Source organism: Bactrocera dorsalis, chromosome 3 (assembly GCF_023373825.1).
Source record: "Bactrocera dorsalis isolate Fly_Bdor chromosome 3, ASM2337382v1, whole genome shotgun sequence".
Lineage (NCBI taxonomy): Eukaryota > Metazoa > Arthropoda > Insecta > Diptera > Tephritidae > Bactrocera > Bactrocera dorsalis.
In genome coordinates, this window is record NC_064305.1 from 48,030,200 (window position 1) to 48,042,601 (window position 12,402).

Below are 12,402 nucleotides of genomic sequence, written 5' to 3' on the forward strand. Positions count from 1 at the left end.
CAGTTAATAACAATTTTCTTCTAGAAAGCGAAAGTGATGATGACGCAGTGGATGCAGTTCTAGATTAATTGGCTGACAAAATATCTGTTGATATGGTATGTCGATGAGGAGTTTACAGCACAATACCTATGTCAGACATTTGGCGAAATAATATTTCGACAACACTTGACGAAGACCGATTCCGCCAAATGTTAAGAGTAGAGAGCGACCAGAGACCAATATAAGATGCTGGATGATTTAATAAAAAACGATGAAGAATTTAACAAAGCGCACTCATGTTGGCAATTTTCTGTCGAATTGCAATTAGCAATCACAATGTTTGGATTGGGTTCGTCAGGAGAAAGCGCAGCATATAGAAAAATAACGACAATTTATAGAGTGGGAGATGGCGAAACTATATCGATAATAACAAAAAGAATCTTTAGAGTTCTTGCGTCACCAAGCTAAGTATACATATATATTGGCCCGAGGAGATTGAGCGATCGAAAATATATAGTACGGATACCTTTGATGAGTTACCGTTTTTTATTGGCTATATTGATGGAACCGAGATTAAATTAGCAAAATTGAAGACCAAACATCATACTTCTCCAGAAATCACATAGATTCAATAAAAGCATAAATAGTTTGTGACTACAACGAGTAATTCGACATGTTGTGGTTGGTCACCCTGGGAGCTGGCATGATGTCCGTATATATCGAAATAGCAAAACAAAATGAGCAGAATTTTTCTTCACAGCAACGAATTGTTGGCGACTAGGCATACCCTTTCTTTGGAAAGTTAATAACCCCTTACAGAAGCAACGCAAGACAGTTGGATAAAAACGCCCAATGTATTTAACACACACAGTAAATACTGGGTTAGAGTAGAGCATTGTTTTGGACTTTTAAAAGAAAGATTTTAAGCAGCTAAGAACATAAATTATGCTGCGATTGCTTTCTTGTCTGCTCTATTCTTCACAACATTTCAAATAATAATGGTTTTACTTGGTTTGACGACGGTTCTGATCCATCAAACACTAGGGAAGATTCTATTGAACCTGATGACCGTATACTCGTACCCAACAATGTTGGAGAAATTAAAAAACAAGTCACATACACATTAATGCTTTCTTAAATGTATTTTAATTCATTTGTCAGTTTTTAATTACACACATATGTATGTTGATACACAAAATAAGTGGTTATTTTAATTTAAGTTTAGTTCAAGACAAACATGAATAAGATAACGCTTTGAATGAAAGAAGGTAGTAAAACATGAATAACCGTATTAAATAAGTATTCCTCTCAACAGTAATTGGAATTAAAAATTTTAAAGTACAAAGATAAATAAATTACTGTTGAGAGGAATATTTATATTTCATCTCAATTTCGAACTTTTGCAAGCGTTCCTCCTTTTCAATTTAAACTTTTTCCAATCTTTCTTCCTTTTCCAATTCTAAAACTTTTAAATCCATTTCACGGTTCTTGAATTCTATTTCAGCTTTACCTCTTTCAATATCTGTTTGCAATCTTCTCACACTCAAAGCATGATCTTTTGCAGGCTTCTCTTTTTCCCATTCCATTTTCATTTTAAACATTTCCTTACGCTCGACTGGAAAAGCAACAAGATTTACAGCAGATGATTTTGGAACATGTTTTTTCATTTTGTTTCGCGAAATCTTTGGCTTTTCCAGGAACAATTACTTCACTTACATTGCCTGGTGGTAGATTTTCATTATTGGCAATATGAATTGGATACGCAATTTCTTCGCCGACATCAGAAAAAGTGATTTCCAGTATTTGGCTGGTCGCGCTTTCGTTCATAATGGACGTCAACCACTTCAAAATGCAATTCACTTGTAAGTTTTTTTCAAAAATATATTTCAGTTGATAAAGTGTGGGCACATCTGCAACACTTTGCCTGAAATATTAACATAAGCAAAACTTCGTCGCATTCCTTACGCAGCATCAGACTCAAAAAGCCCTGCTCCTCTTCACACTCTTTTTTAAATGAAGTCTTCAGGTACCGCACTTTCTAACGTATGAGATCCCATGTGGCGTCTTGTTTTATCAATTCATTTTCTTGTAAAATATTTGAGCTGTTGGTCCACATTAAAATTAAAATTATTGTTAAATAAATTTTTGAATAAGTGCTCACAGCAAAAATTTCACTTACCTCTACTTCTGGAGCTTCCTGCAAGAAATCTAATATACTCCGGATTTCTTTTTGGCTCCACTTTTTATTCGGTTTTTCGTTTTTTAGCCTTATTTTATTCAAATCGGTTTGCTCCATTTCTTTTCTTTGTTTCCAATGTTTTTATTTTTGACAATAGCCGATAATTTGCAAACCAGTGTTGCACATTATACAATAGCGTTTTAGTGTTGCTTCTTTGCAAGGGTGTAGCAGGTGCATCGCTGTACATATTTTGTTAGTGTAAAAGTAAAAATATGCTCGCTAATTTGCAATTGCAAAGAAGCAAGACCATTTGCACCAGATTCTGAATTGATATATTAATTGCTATAATAAAATAAGATAAGTCATTAGTAAAAACTGCCAAAAATTAAAATATACATAGGTATTCGACGTTTGAAGTTGAGCATACCATTACCATATTTTAGTAAAGAAGTAAATATACATATATTTCATATATGTGACCTGGTCTACGAAAAGGGAGCTAACGTTCGAAAACTAGTTATGACTTTTTGGATTCTATCACGTGAAAAAGCATCTCATCTTCCATCCGAATCAACTAAAAAGTGAAAATTGATTTTTCGACACCTAAGCCCCCTTTCCGTAGACCAGGTCACATATGTATATTTAGTCTCTGACCTTTATTATCAATAATATTTATTTTTTTTCGTATAAAAAAATTAATATAATGTTTAAACTTTCTATTATTCCAAAGATTTTGATGAAATCTCAAAAGATAATATTCAAAACGCGGACTTTACGACGTAATTTCTATCATTCCCTCGAAAAAAGGTTTTTCCGTGTTGACGGCAAAGAAAAGAAAAAAATACATAGTTGAATTAAGACCATAAGCAACCTAAGCTAGGTATTAGACGAAGGAAAAACAAAAAAGTGAAGATTGTATTTTTGGCGGGCGTTTTTACACAAAAACGCAAATTTTAGTGAAAACTTCTGACGTTTTTGTTATATAGTAGTAATTGAAGAAAGAAATCCTTTATTCCAGGTCTTGTAAATTATATTTCGAAGACTTCTGTAATATTTCACTAAGATCGGTTGAGTAGTTCGTGAAAAACGTTTGAAAACACACTTCCTAGAAAATCACGTTTTTGAGTGACCATATACATACATAGCTGACCTTGAGAGCAAAACTCTCCCAGGCTGTATCGCCAAAACTATTACTCGGATCAATATGAGGTTCTAGAGATATTACATAATTAAATAAGACAATAATTTTTTGGTACTTGTAAACCCCATGTAAACCCTTTATTTATATAAATACATTATATATGTATTTATAATTTGGAATTTAACATAAAGAAATGAAGAAATAATTTTTGATCAAACTCTCAAAGAACTAGAAAGGAAGAGCTAGGTAGGTAGATAGGTAGGAGTGCAGCCCTATCGGGCTCAATTAGCATTAATGTGCCATTTTGATACACTATTCGTAGAACCTCCTCTATCTGCTATTACGTTTCACCTTCTCTCTCAAACCATTTAGTGGTTTCTATGAAACTACTTATGTCCGATATGCTTTTAGTGGAAATCCATTCAAGGTTTGGTGCTTGATGGATTCCAAGTGTTTTGTGCCGGATCTGTGCAAGAGCTGGGCATTCGCAGAGAAAGTGGAAGATTGTTTCTTTGTTCCCTGCTACTCCGCAGCCACGGCAGATGTCGTTGTAGGGAATACCCATTTTGGACGCATGTTCCCCAAATGGCCAGTGCCCTGTTGTGATAGCTGTTACTCTGTAGATACTTTTTCTTTATCTATTTAATAAGTCGTTGGTTCTTTTCCTGTCATATGTTGACCATCATTTTTTAGTTATGACGCATTTTGTAATGTTTTTTCACCTGTTATTTGCAACTTCTTATGACAGCCGTATACATCTACATGATAATGCTTGGTTTGAGGCCCCAACTCTTGTTGACGATTCTCTTACAAGTATAGTAGGCAATGTATGCTGTGTTTATTCATTTTTCTATATTTATTTTCCAGGACAGTTTGGTGTCAATCTCAACCCCCAAGTATTTACTGTGGGGGATAGAGTGAGTGTTGTACCGTTTAGTACCGGAAGTTGAAACTGAGGTGTTTTGGTTCGGCTTGTGAATAGCATCAGTTCTGTTTTGTTCTCGTTAATTCCTAATCCATTGTTTTTAGCCCATAGGTTTAACCTTCGAAGTGCTCTTTCCATAATCTCGCTGACTGTTGAAGGAAACATGCCTGATACCAACAACACTATATCGTCAGCATACGCTACTGCTTTCACTCCTCCACGCCCTCTATGTCTAGGAAGGCAGCCATGGTGTATTGTTTGTGGTGTAGTGATTTTTCAATAACACTTATCACCTCGTGAAGGGCAGTTTCGGTTGATCGACCCTTTATGTACGCATGTTGGGACTTCGATAACTTCTCCGCCATTATTGCCCTTACGTGTAGATCTATTAGCCACTCTAGTACCTTCAGCATAAAGGAGGTACGGCTTATAGGTCTAAAATCCTTGGCATTCTCGTGTGTCCTTCTGCCTGGTTTTGGAAGGAACACAAATTTACTTCTTTTTCAACTTCTTGGGATGTAAGATAGTTGAATGCTAGCTTTGTATATATTTTCAAGCCTTTGAACCATTGGTTCTACCAGTTTTTGCAGTATTATGGGCATAATCCCGTCAGGACCTGCCGATTTAAATGCTGCAAAACTATTTATGGCATATTTGATTTTGCTTTTGTCTACTATTTGGCTTCGATAATCAGTTGCGTTCAACGGTTGAACCCTCGTTGAAGGTGTTTGCTGACTCCCGGGGAAGTGCGTTGTAATTAGTACCTCCAGAGACTCTTTTGCCGAGGAGGTCCAATCACTTCCCTCCGCCCTAATGTAGGCAGTATTAATATGATCTTTGGATAGCATCTTGTTCAGCCTAGCGGTTTCTCTACAAATTTCTATTGATGTGCAGAAAAATCGCCATGAGTCGATTTTAGCTTCCCAGACTGCTTTTTTGTATCTTTTCATAATATCTTTATATGACTGCCAGATGTTGGTTCTAAATCTCTCATTGAAAGCTTTCCTTAGTTGTGTTCTCAAATTCTTGAGTTCGCTGTTCCAGCAAGGAAGATACTTTCTCTTTTTCAGAACTATTAGCGGGGTAGATTTATTGAAAGTTGTGGTTAAGACTTTTTCCAACTTCTCTACTCCTGAATCTAGTTCCTAAGGATTTCTAATACTCTTATTTCCTCTCTTTAAGGCTGTTCTTCTAGGGACTCTGTGTTTCTCGCGGATGCTGAAGAGTATCCAGAAGTGATCCGACATGGAAGGCTCATCGGATACCATCCAGTTATCCTCTGTTGATAGCGTGAGGTCCAGGACTTCCTCCCACCCCGGAAACCTATCAGAGCTTGGGAAAATAAAGGTTGACTTATCGCCCTTGTTGCATATACTTAGATTGCTATTCAGAATATACTGCATGAAGGGATTTTCCTTCTGTTCCACCTTTACCAGTGTGCTATCTGCTGTGCTGTAATTAGGACAAAGAAATGCTTTTATATTTTTATTGATAAGAATGCATGCCCTAGGTTTACCTTTGTTCCGTGTGAAAAAATGTTATAGTTGCTGCTGTTTAGCCCTTTAATGGTGTTTTCATTGACCCAGGGCTCCTGTATTAGGCTAATGTCGATACCCCCTCATTCATGAGGGTTGTCAGATTCACTGAAGTACTCTTCGAGTGCTGCAGGTTTACCTGTACGCATCTTTAGTTTTTGGGCATCTCGGGTTTCTTCGATGCCCACATTCCTTAACAACTGGCTGGCGTCGTCGACCCCTTCCGTGTCGTTTTCGTCAGCCACTTTGTCGCCTTGGAAGATTTTTAGTCTGGCCTTGAGAATTCCGAAGCTGATTTTGTAGTCAGTCTTCTTGAGAGCCTCAATGAACTTATCGGAAATGGCCACCAGTATTGGTCTACTTGCTTTATTCGGTTTGTCCTCCTTGAACAGCTGTCACTCATCTACATATACCAGGTATAGATTTGTTTTGCAGCTTGATGCACGTCAGTAGTTTTTCGCCTGGCTCCTCTAGAGGGGGTAGCCAAATGCGAGCACGAGGTCTCTTCGATATGTCCCTGGCGGATATAAGCCTCAATTGGAGGTTTTCAAAGGCGTTGCCGATTTTGGCAACACTATCCGTCAGGAAATCTAGCGAGGCCTGGTCCGCGCACTTGATGACTCTGTAACCCTTGAGAGTCTCAAAAGTGTCAGACTCCGGGTGAAGACCCGCAGGATTGTCGAGTATGAAGCTTAGCACCATACTCGACAATCTGACGTCGATCTCCACCCATCTTTCCTGTATTGTGCTCGGGGAGGAGGAATTTCCATCTATGATGGCCAATTGCAGGCTTTCCCTGCCTATATCGCAGAAATATCTTGCCGTTGTTGTACTGCTGTGTTCACCTTCATTCCGCCTATGTTTTTTGGGCAGAGTTTCTTGTATTTCTGTGATAGAACGATTCCTTTTTTGTGAATTTCTCTCTTGTTTGCTCTCTTTTAGAGCTTCTGATTGCGTCCGCTTCAGAAAGCTTTCATATTCCTATACTATTGATTTTAGGCGCTTTGTTTCTGCCTCATCAACTGGAGTACCGGCTGCCTAGTCTTTGGCTATCTTTCCCAGTATGAAGACTGCCCTCTGGTACCGGTTTTTCCTCAGCTGATTCTGGGATTTCTTGGGCTTCTTTTTGTTTTCTCCTTTAGCCACCAGTGCACTTTGGTTGGTGCTTATGACAGCTTTGGAGGTGGAGGGTGATTAAGGTCCTTAAATTTGCTGTTTTCACTGCTGTATCTACCGGTATACTTTGGTTGGTATGTCCGACAGTACTCTTACTTGTCTCCTGACTGGAGGCGAGTAACTCGTCCTCTTCGGATTCCGTAATTGGATTCCTGTAATTCATGACCTTGTTCGTCGCTGTTGTCGTCAATTTGGTTGTTGTTTTTGTGTTATTAGTTACGTTCATTTTTAGTACCACGCAACAAAATGTAGGCCAACAACCGTTAAAACTATTGTAATTACTTTTGATTTATATAAATAATCATTAGTACACGTAAACTTCGTTGATATAAATTGCGCCCATTTTAAGCTTCAGCATAAATTTTTTTTATTTGTGTTAAAAAAAAATATTTTGATGTGCTTAATTTAATGTTAAATATGCATCTTTTGAAATGGATAAAAAAAACCACAAAATGTATTCATTTTATAACAAATAAACGAGTTGTAATTTAATAGAACAAGGTGTATGTAAACTTTATTGGTCCACTGTACATACATATATTTCTGAACAACTTTTATTTATTATTCATCTTTATCTAATTACTACTCTACTTTCTACATCTAAGTCTATTTTCTCTTTATACACAATTAAATAATTCTTTAACACTTTACCATGGAAGCATTAAATAAATAGATTTAACTTAATTTTAACTTGTATTAAAAATATTGAGTGTGACTTTTCAACGGCTTAATAACAATGTATGTATTAAAAAAAAACATTGGTTCAATCTTGGACTTGTTTACCTGGATGACGTTAAATGTTTTTCTACGAATGTAGAAGAACACTTAGAAGCGATCGATAAAATACTAAGTCGTTTGAGTCATGTAAGTTTTAAGCTTCAAGTTTATAAATGCAACTTTTTAGTGAGGGAAACTGAATTTTTAGGCCATGTTGTCACTCCTGGTACTATTAAACCAAATCCTGAAAAACTTAAGGCAATAAACAAAATGTTACTATCTAAACATTTTTTCTTCTTTGTTAGCGTAGACATCGCTTACGAAGTTGTAGCCGAGTTAACACTTGGTCTTTCCAACCTCTTCTTCTGCTTCCACCGCGGCTACCATAAACCTTCCGCAGCACTTTTATCTCGAAAACTCCTAACGTCGACTCATCAGATGTTGTCATCGTCCATGCCTCTGCGCCATATGGAAGGACGGAAATAATGAGTGACTTATTTGGTTTGGTTTTTGTTCGTCGAGAGATAGCATTGCTTTTCAATTGCCTACTCATTCCGAAGTAGCTCCTATTGGCAAGAGTTATTCTGCGTTGGTTTTCGAGGCAGAAATTGTTGTTTGTGTTAATATAATTAATTAAGATAGATGAAATTATCTACGAAAGTGACATGTGGGCCAAGGCGAGTGCGTCGTGTTATCGTTCGCAACTAGACCCATACGCTTCGCTTCCGTATCCATTCTGGAGAAAGACAAAATAACCGCGCGGTTGTTGAGGCCAGTAGTATTAATATCATCGCCGTACGCCAGCAGCTGTACACTCCTACATAAGATTTTGTTTGCTGTCGGAGCTCAACGTTAGTTTATAGCTACACTGATAAGGTCAATAAGTTTGTTAACGGTGCGCATGATTCTTTCCCACACTACGCTTGATGCGATATAAAGGAGGCTTATCCCACGTTAATGGACGCAGATTGAGGAGTCCCCCTTTGGGTAGATTGGGCAGAGCACACTTAAATTCCAATTGTCGGACATAATAGTTCTACTCCGCCATATTTGAATAGTTCAACCGACAATCCATCATCCACCCTGCCGCTTTGTTGTTCGTCAGACAGGTAATCGCTATTCGACTTTTCCATGGCGGTGCAATGGAACGTCTGATCCACCATCATCGGGTTCGCCATCTGCTGGTGTTATGCCTTTACAGCCATTCAGCGGGCTGAAGAAGTGTTCTCTTCGTATTTTCCATATGCAAGAAAATGTTCTGGTCTTGAGACCTTGCGTTTGCATCACACCCTATTATGACATCATCCTTCCGGTTCTCCTCTACTAGTCTGGGGAGCGAGGCCGGTGGTATGTCTTCGTCATGGGCCAAGTAGGTCGAGACCGAGAAGAAGGGCTTTTCCGTCTGCTCCACCTTTACCACTGTGATATCTGCTATGCTGTAATTAGGACAAAGAAATGCATTTATACTTTTATTGATAAGAATGCATGCCCTAAGTTTACCTTTGTTCCTTGTGTAAAAAAAGTTATAGTTGCTGCTACTACTTTAATGGTATTTTCATTGACCCAGGCCTCCTTTACTAGGCTGACGTCGATTCCCCCCTCGTTCATGAAGGTTGTCAGATTTTCTGTAGCACTCTTCGAGTGGTATGGCGAGAAGAAGAGCTCCTCTGAGGGCTGTAAAATCGGAGGGATGTTGCGAGAGTCGGGATTGAATACGGCTTCGATACGAGTGAGTATTGTAGTAAACTCCTCATAATAGAATATATGACTGCCTGTCGTTTTCTTAAAATGGGACTTAAAGCTTTTTACTGCTGGTTCCTAAAGTCCGCCAATATATGGAGAACATGGAGGTATAAACTGCCAATCGATCCATTGGGCTGCATATTTTTTAACAATTTCAGGGGAAACTCCTTTCACGAAGTTTATAAACTCTTTGTCGGTGGCTCTTTGAGCTCCGATAACGAGTTTTTAATCTTTGAAGTGTACTGCCTTACACATACAAAGACAGCCACATACCCTTTTCTAAATGAAGAAGACTTAGCATCGAGGCCTTTATTTGAAAATGTCCAGAAAAATTAACCGCAGTAATAGTAAAGCGGCCATGATCTTCGTACGCATTTTATGTTTGTACATGGTACATTGTTGACACATAAAAATCGTCTTTCTATTTGTGGCCTTAGTCGCGGTATATAAAATTCTTGTTGGTCCATTTCATTTCAAAAACAACAGGAATATTTCGCCATTTAAGATCGACGTATCCGCTGACAATTTTCAAGTGATACTTGATAACTCATTCTGGCCATATGGGGTCTTTGTGCGCGAATTCGAGCAGAAACGCGATAAGCCCCCTGTAGTTATCTCTAAATTGCCAAGAAATCCTGTGATTACAAAAAACTAATTAACAATAATTCGCTGAATATTTATTATCGATATGTTAGAGGTCTTAATACAAAACTTGCTGATTTGTATTTAAATAGCGCTCATTGCAACTTTAAAATCATTGCCTTCACAGAAGTTTGGCTAAAGCCTCACATTTTTGATAATGAAATATTCAACAGCGAATTTGAAATCTTTAGATATGACCGGCTGAACAGAGAAGAAGGTGGTGTCTTGTTTGCTGTTCATTCTTCAATTACATCTAAAGAAGTCGATGTTCCGCATGCAGACTTCATAGAATTTAAGTGCATTCGTATTTGCGCTAATATTGGCCATATCTACTTAACTTTATCGTATATACCGCCTCACTCGGATATATCTCTATATATGCAACATGTTTCATTAATAAATAATGTTTTCTCCATGGCTAATAATACTGATTCCATGATTGTTTTGGGAGATTTCAATTTACCGTGCGTATCATGGAACTCTATTGATGATTACACCATTCCGATTAGTACTCGCTTATGTTTTAACGAGTTCTTAGATGAAATGTCGGAGTTGGGTCTTAACCAAATTAATTTAATTTCAAACGAGTTTGGTAAGATCTTAGATATAGTTTATGTTGATAACACTTCAATGTTCTCCGTTGTCCGATGTGATCCTTTGGTTCGGCCAGAGGACCTGTATCATCCTGCTTTGGAAATTAACATCGAAATCATAGCTAACTTTGCTAATAATAATACACAAGACCATTGTTTTCGGTTAAACTTTGCGAAAGGTAATTTTAAAAAGATTAATAACGAACTTTCTAAAGTAACTTGGCCAGACTAGAGTGGCAATATTGAATTTAGTGCTTCCCACTTTAATGAAACTATTTTAAACTTATTCGAAAAATATGTTCCGAAGTGTGTTGTTACTCAAAAAATAAGTTCTAATTCATGGTCTTCGAAAGAATTAGTTAAATTAAAAAATAGAAAATCTCGTGCTTTTAAACTTTTTAAAAAAACTGGTTTAGTTGCTGACTATTCAAAATATTCTAAATTGCGTCGACAATTTGCTGAACTTAATAAAATATGTTATAATAATTATATAAATAAAGTAAAAAATAATATTATACGAAATCCAAAATTGTTCTACGGTTTCGTCAACTCCAAACGCTAGTTTGGTAGTATGTCTAGTGACAATCACACCATTGCTAATATGTTCGCTGAATTCTTTAAGTCCAATTACTCTCCAAAATCTCCAAAAAATGTTCCGCATCAGCACAAGTTATGTCCGATTTCTGTCATTAATCAGTTATTAATCAGTTAAATATGTTAGAACAATCATAACGGGTGATTTTTTTGAGGTTAGGATTTTCATGCATTAGTATTTGACAGATCACGTGGGATTTCAGACATGGTGTCAAAGAGAAAGATGCTCAGTATGCTTTGACATTTCATCATGAATAGACTTACTAACGAGCAACGCTTGCAAATCATTGAATTTTATTACCAAAATCAGTGTTCGGTTCGAAATGTGAAAATCCGCTTTTTTATCGACAAATTTTGTTCAGCGATGAGGCTCATTTCTGGTTGAATGGCTACGTAAATAAGCAAAATTGCCGCATTTGGGGTGAAGAGCAACCAGAAGCCGTTCAAGAACTGCCCATGCATCCCGAAAAATGCACTGTTTGGTGTGGTTTGTACGCTGGTGGAATCATTGGACCGTATTTTTTCAAAGATGCTGTTGGACGCAACGTTACGGTGAATGGCGATCGCTATCGTTCGATGCTAACAAACTTTTTGTTGCCAAAAATGGAAGAACTGAACTTGGTTGACATGTGGTTTCAACAAGATGGCGCTACATGCCACACAGCTCGCGATTCTATGGCCATTTTGAGGGAAAACTTCGGACAACAATTCATCTCAAGAAATGGACCCGTAAGTTGGCCACCAAGATCATGCGATTTAACGCCTTTAGACTATTTTTTGTGGGGCTACGTCAAGTCTAAAGTCTACAGAAATAAGCCAGCAACTATTCCAGCTTTGGAAGACAACATTTCCGAAGAAATTCGGGCTATTCCGGCCGAAATGCTCGAAAAAGTTGCCCAAAATTGGACTTTCCGAATGGACCACCTAAGACGCAGCCGCGGTCAACATTTAAATGAAATTATCTTCAAAAAGTAAATGTCATGAACCAATCTAACGTTTCAAATAAAGAACCGATGAGATTTTGCAAATTGTATGCGTTTTTTTTTTAAAAAAGTTATCAAGCTCTTAAAAAATCACCCTTTACAATTATGGCCCAGATATGATTCCCTCATGCTTTCTTAAGAAATGTCATATGCCAAATATACATATATACCAACCCCTAACAAAACTATTTAATT

General features: G+C 37.5%; 1 protein-coding gene across 2 annotated transcripts in view; it reads left to right on the forward strand.

Moving 5' to 3' along the window:
* The window catches only part of LOC105222398 (uncharacterized), a 113,511-nt gene that overhangs the window by 1,486 nt on the left and 99,623 nt on the right, over positions 1–12,402 (forward strand). The gene's annotated exons all lie outside the window — the stretch shown is intronic.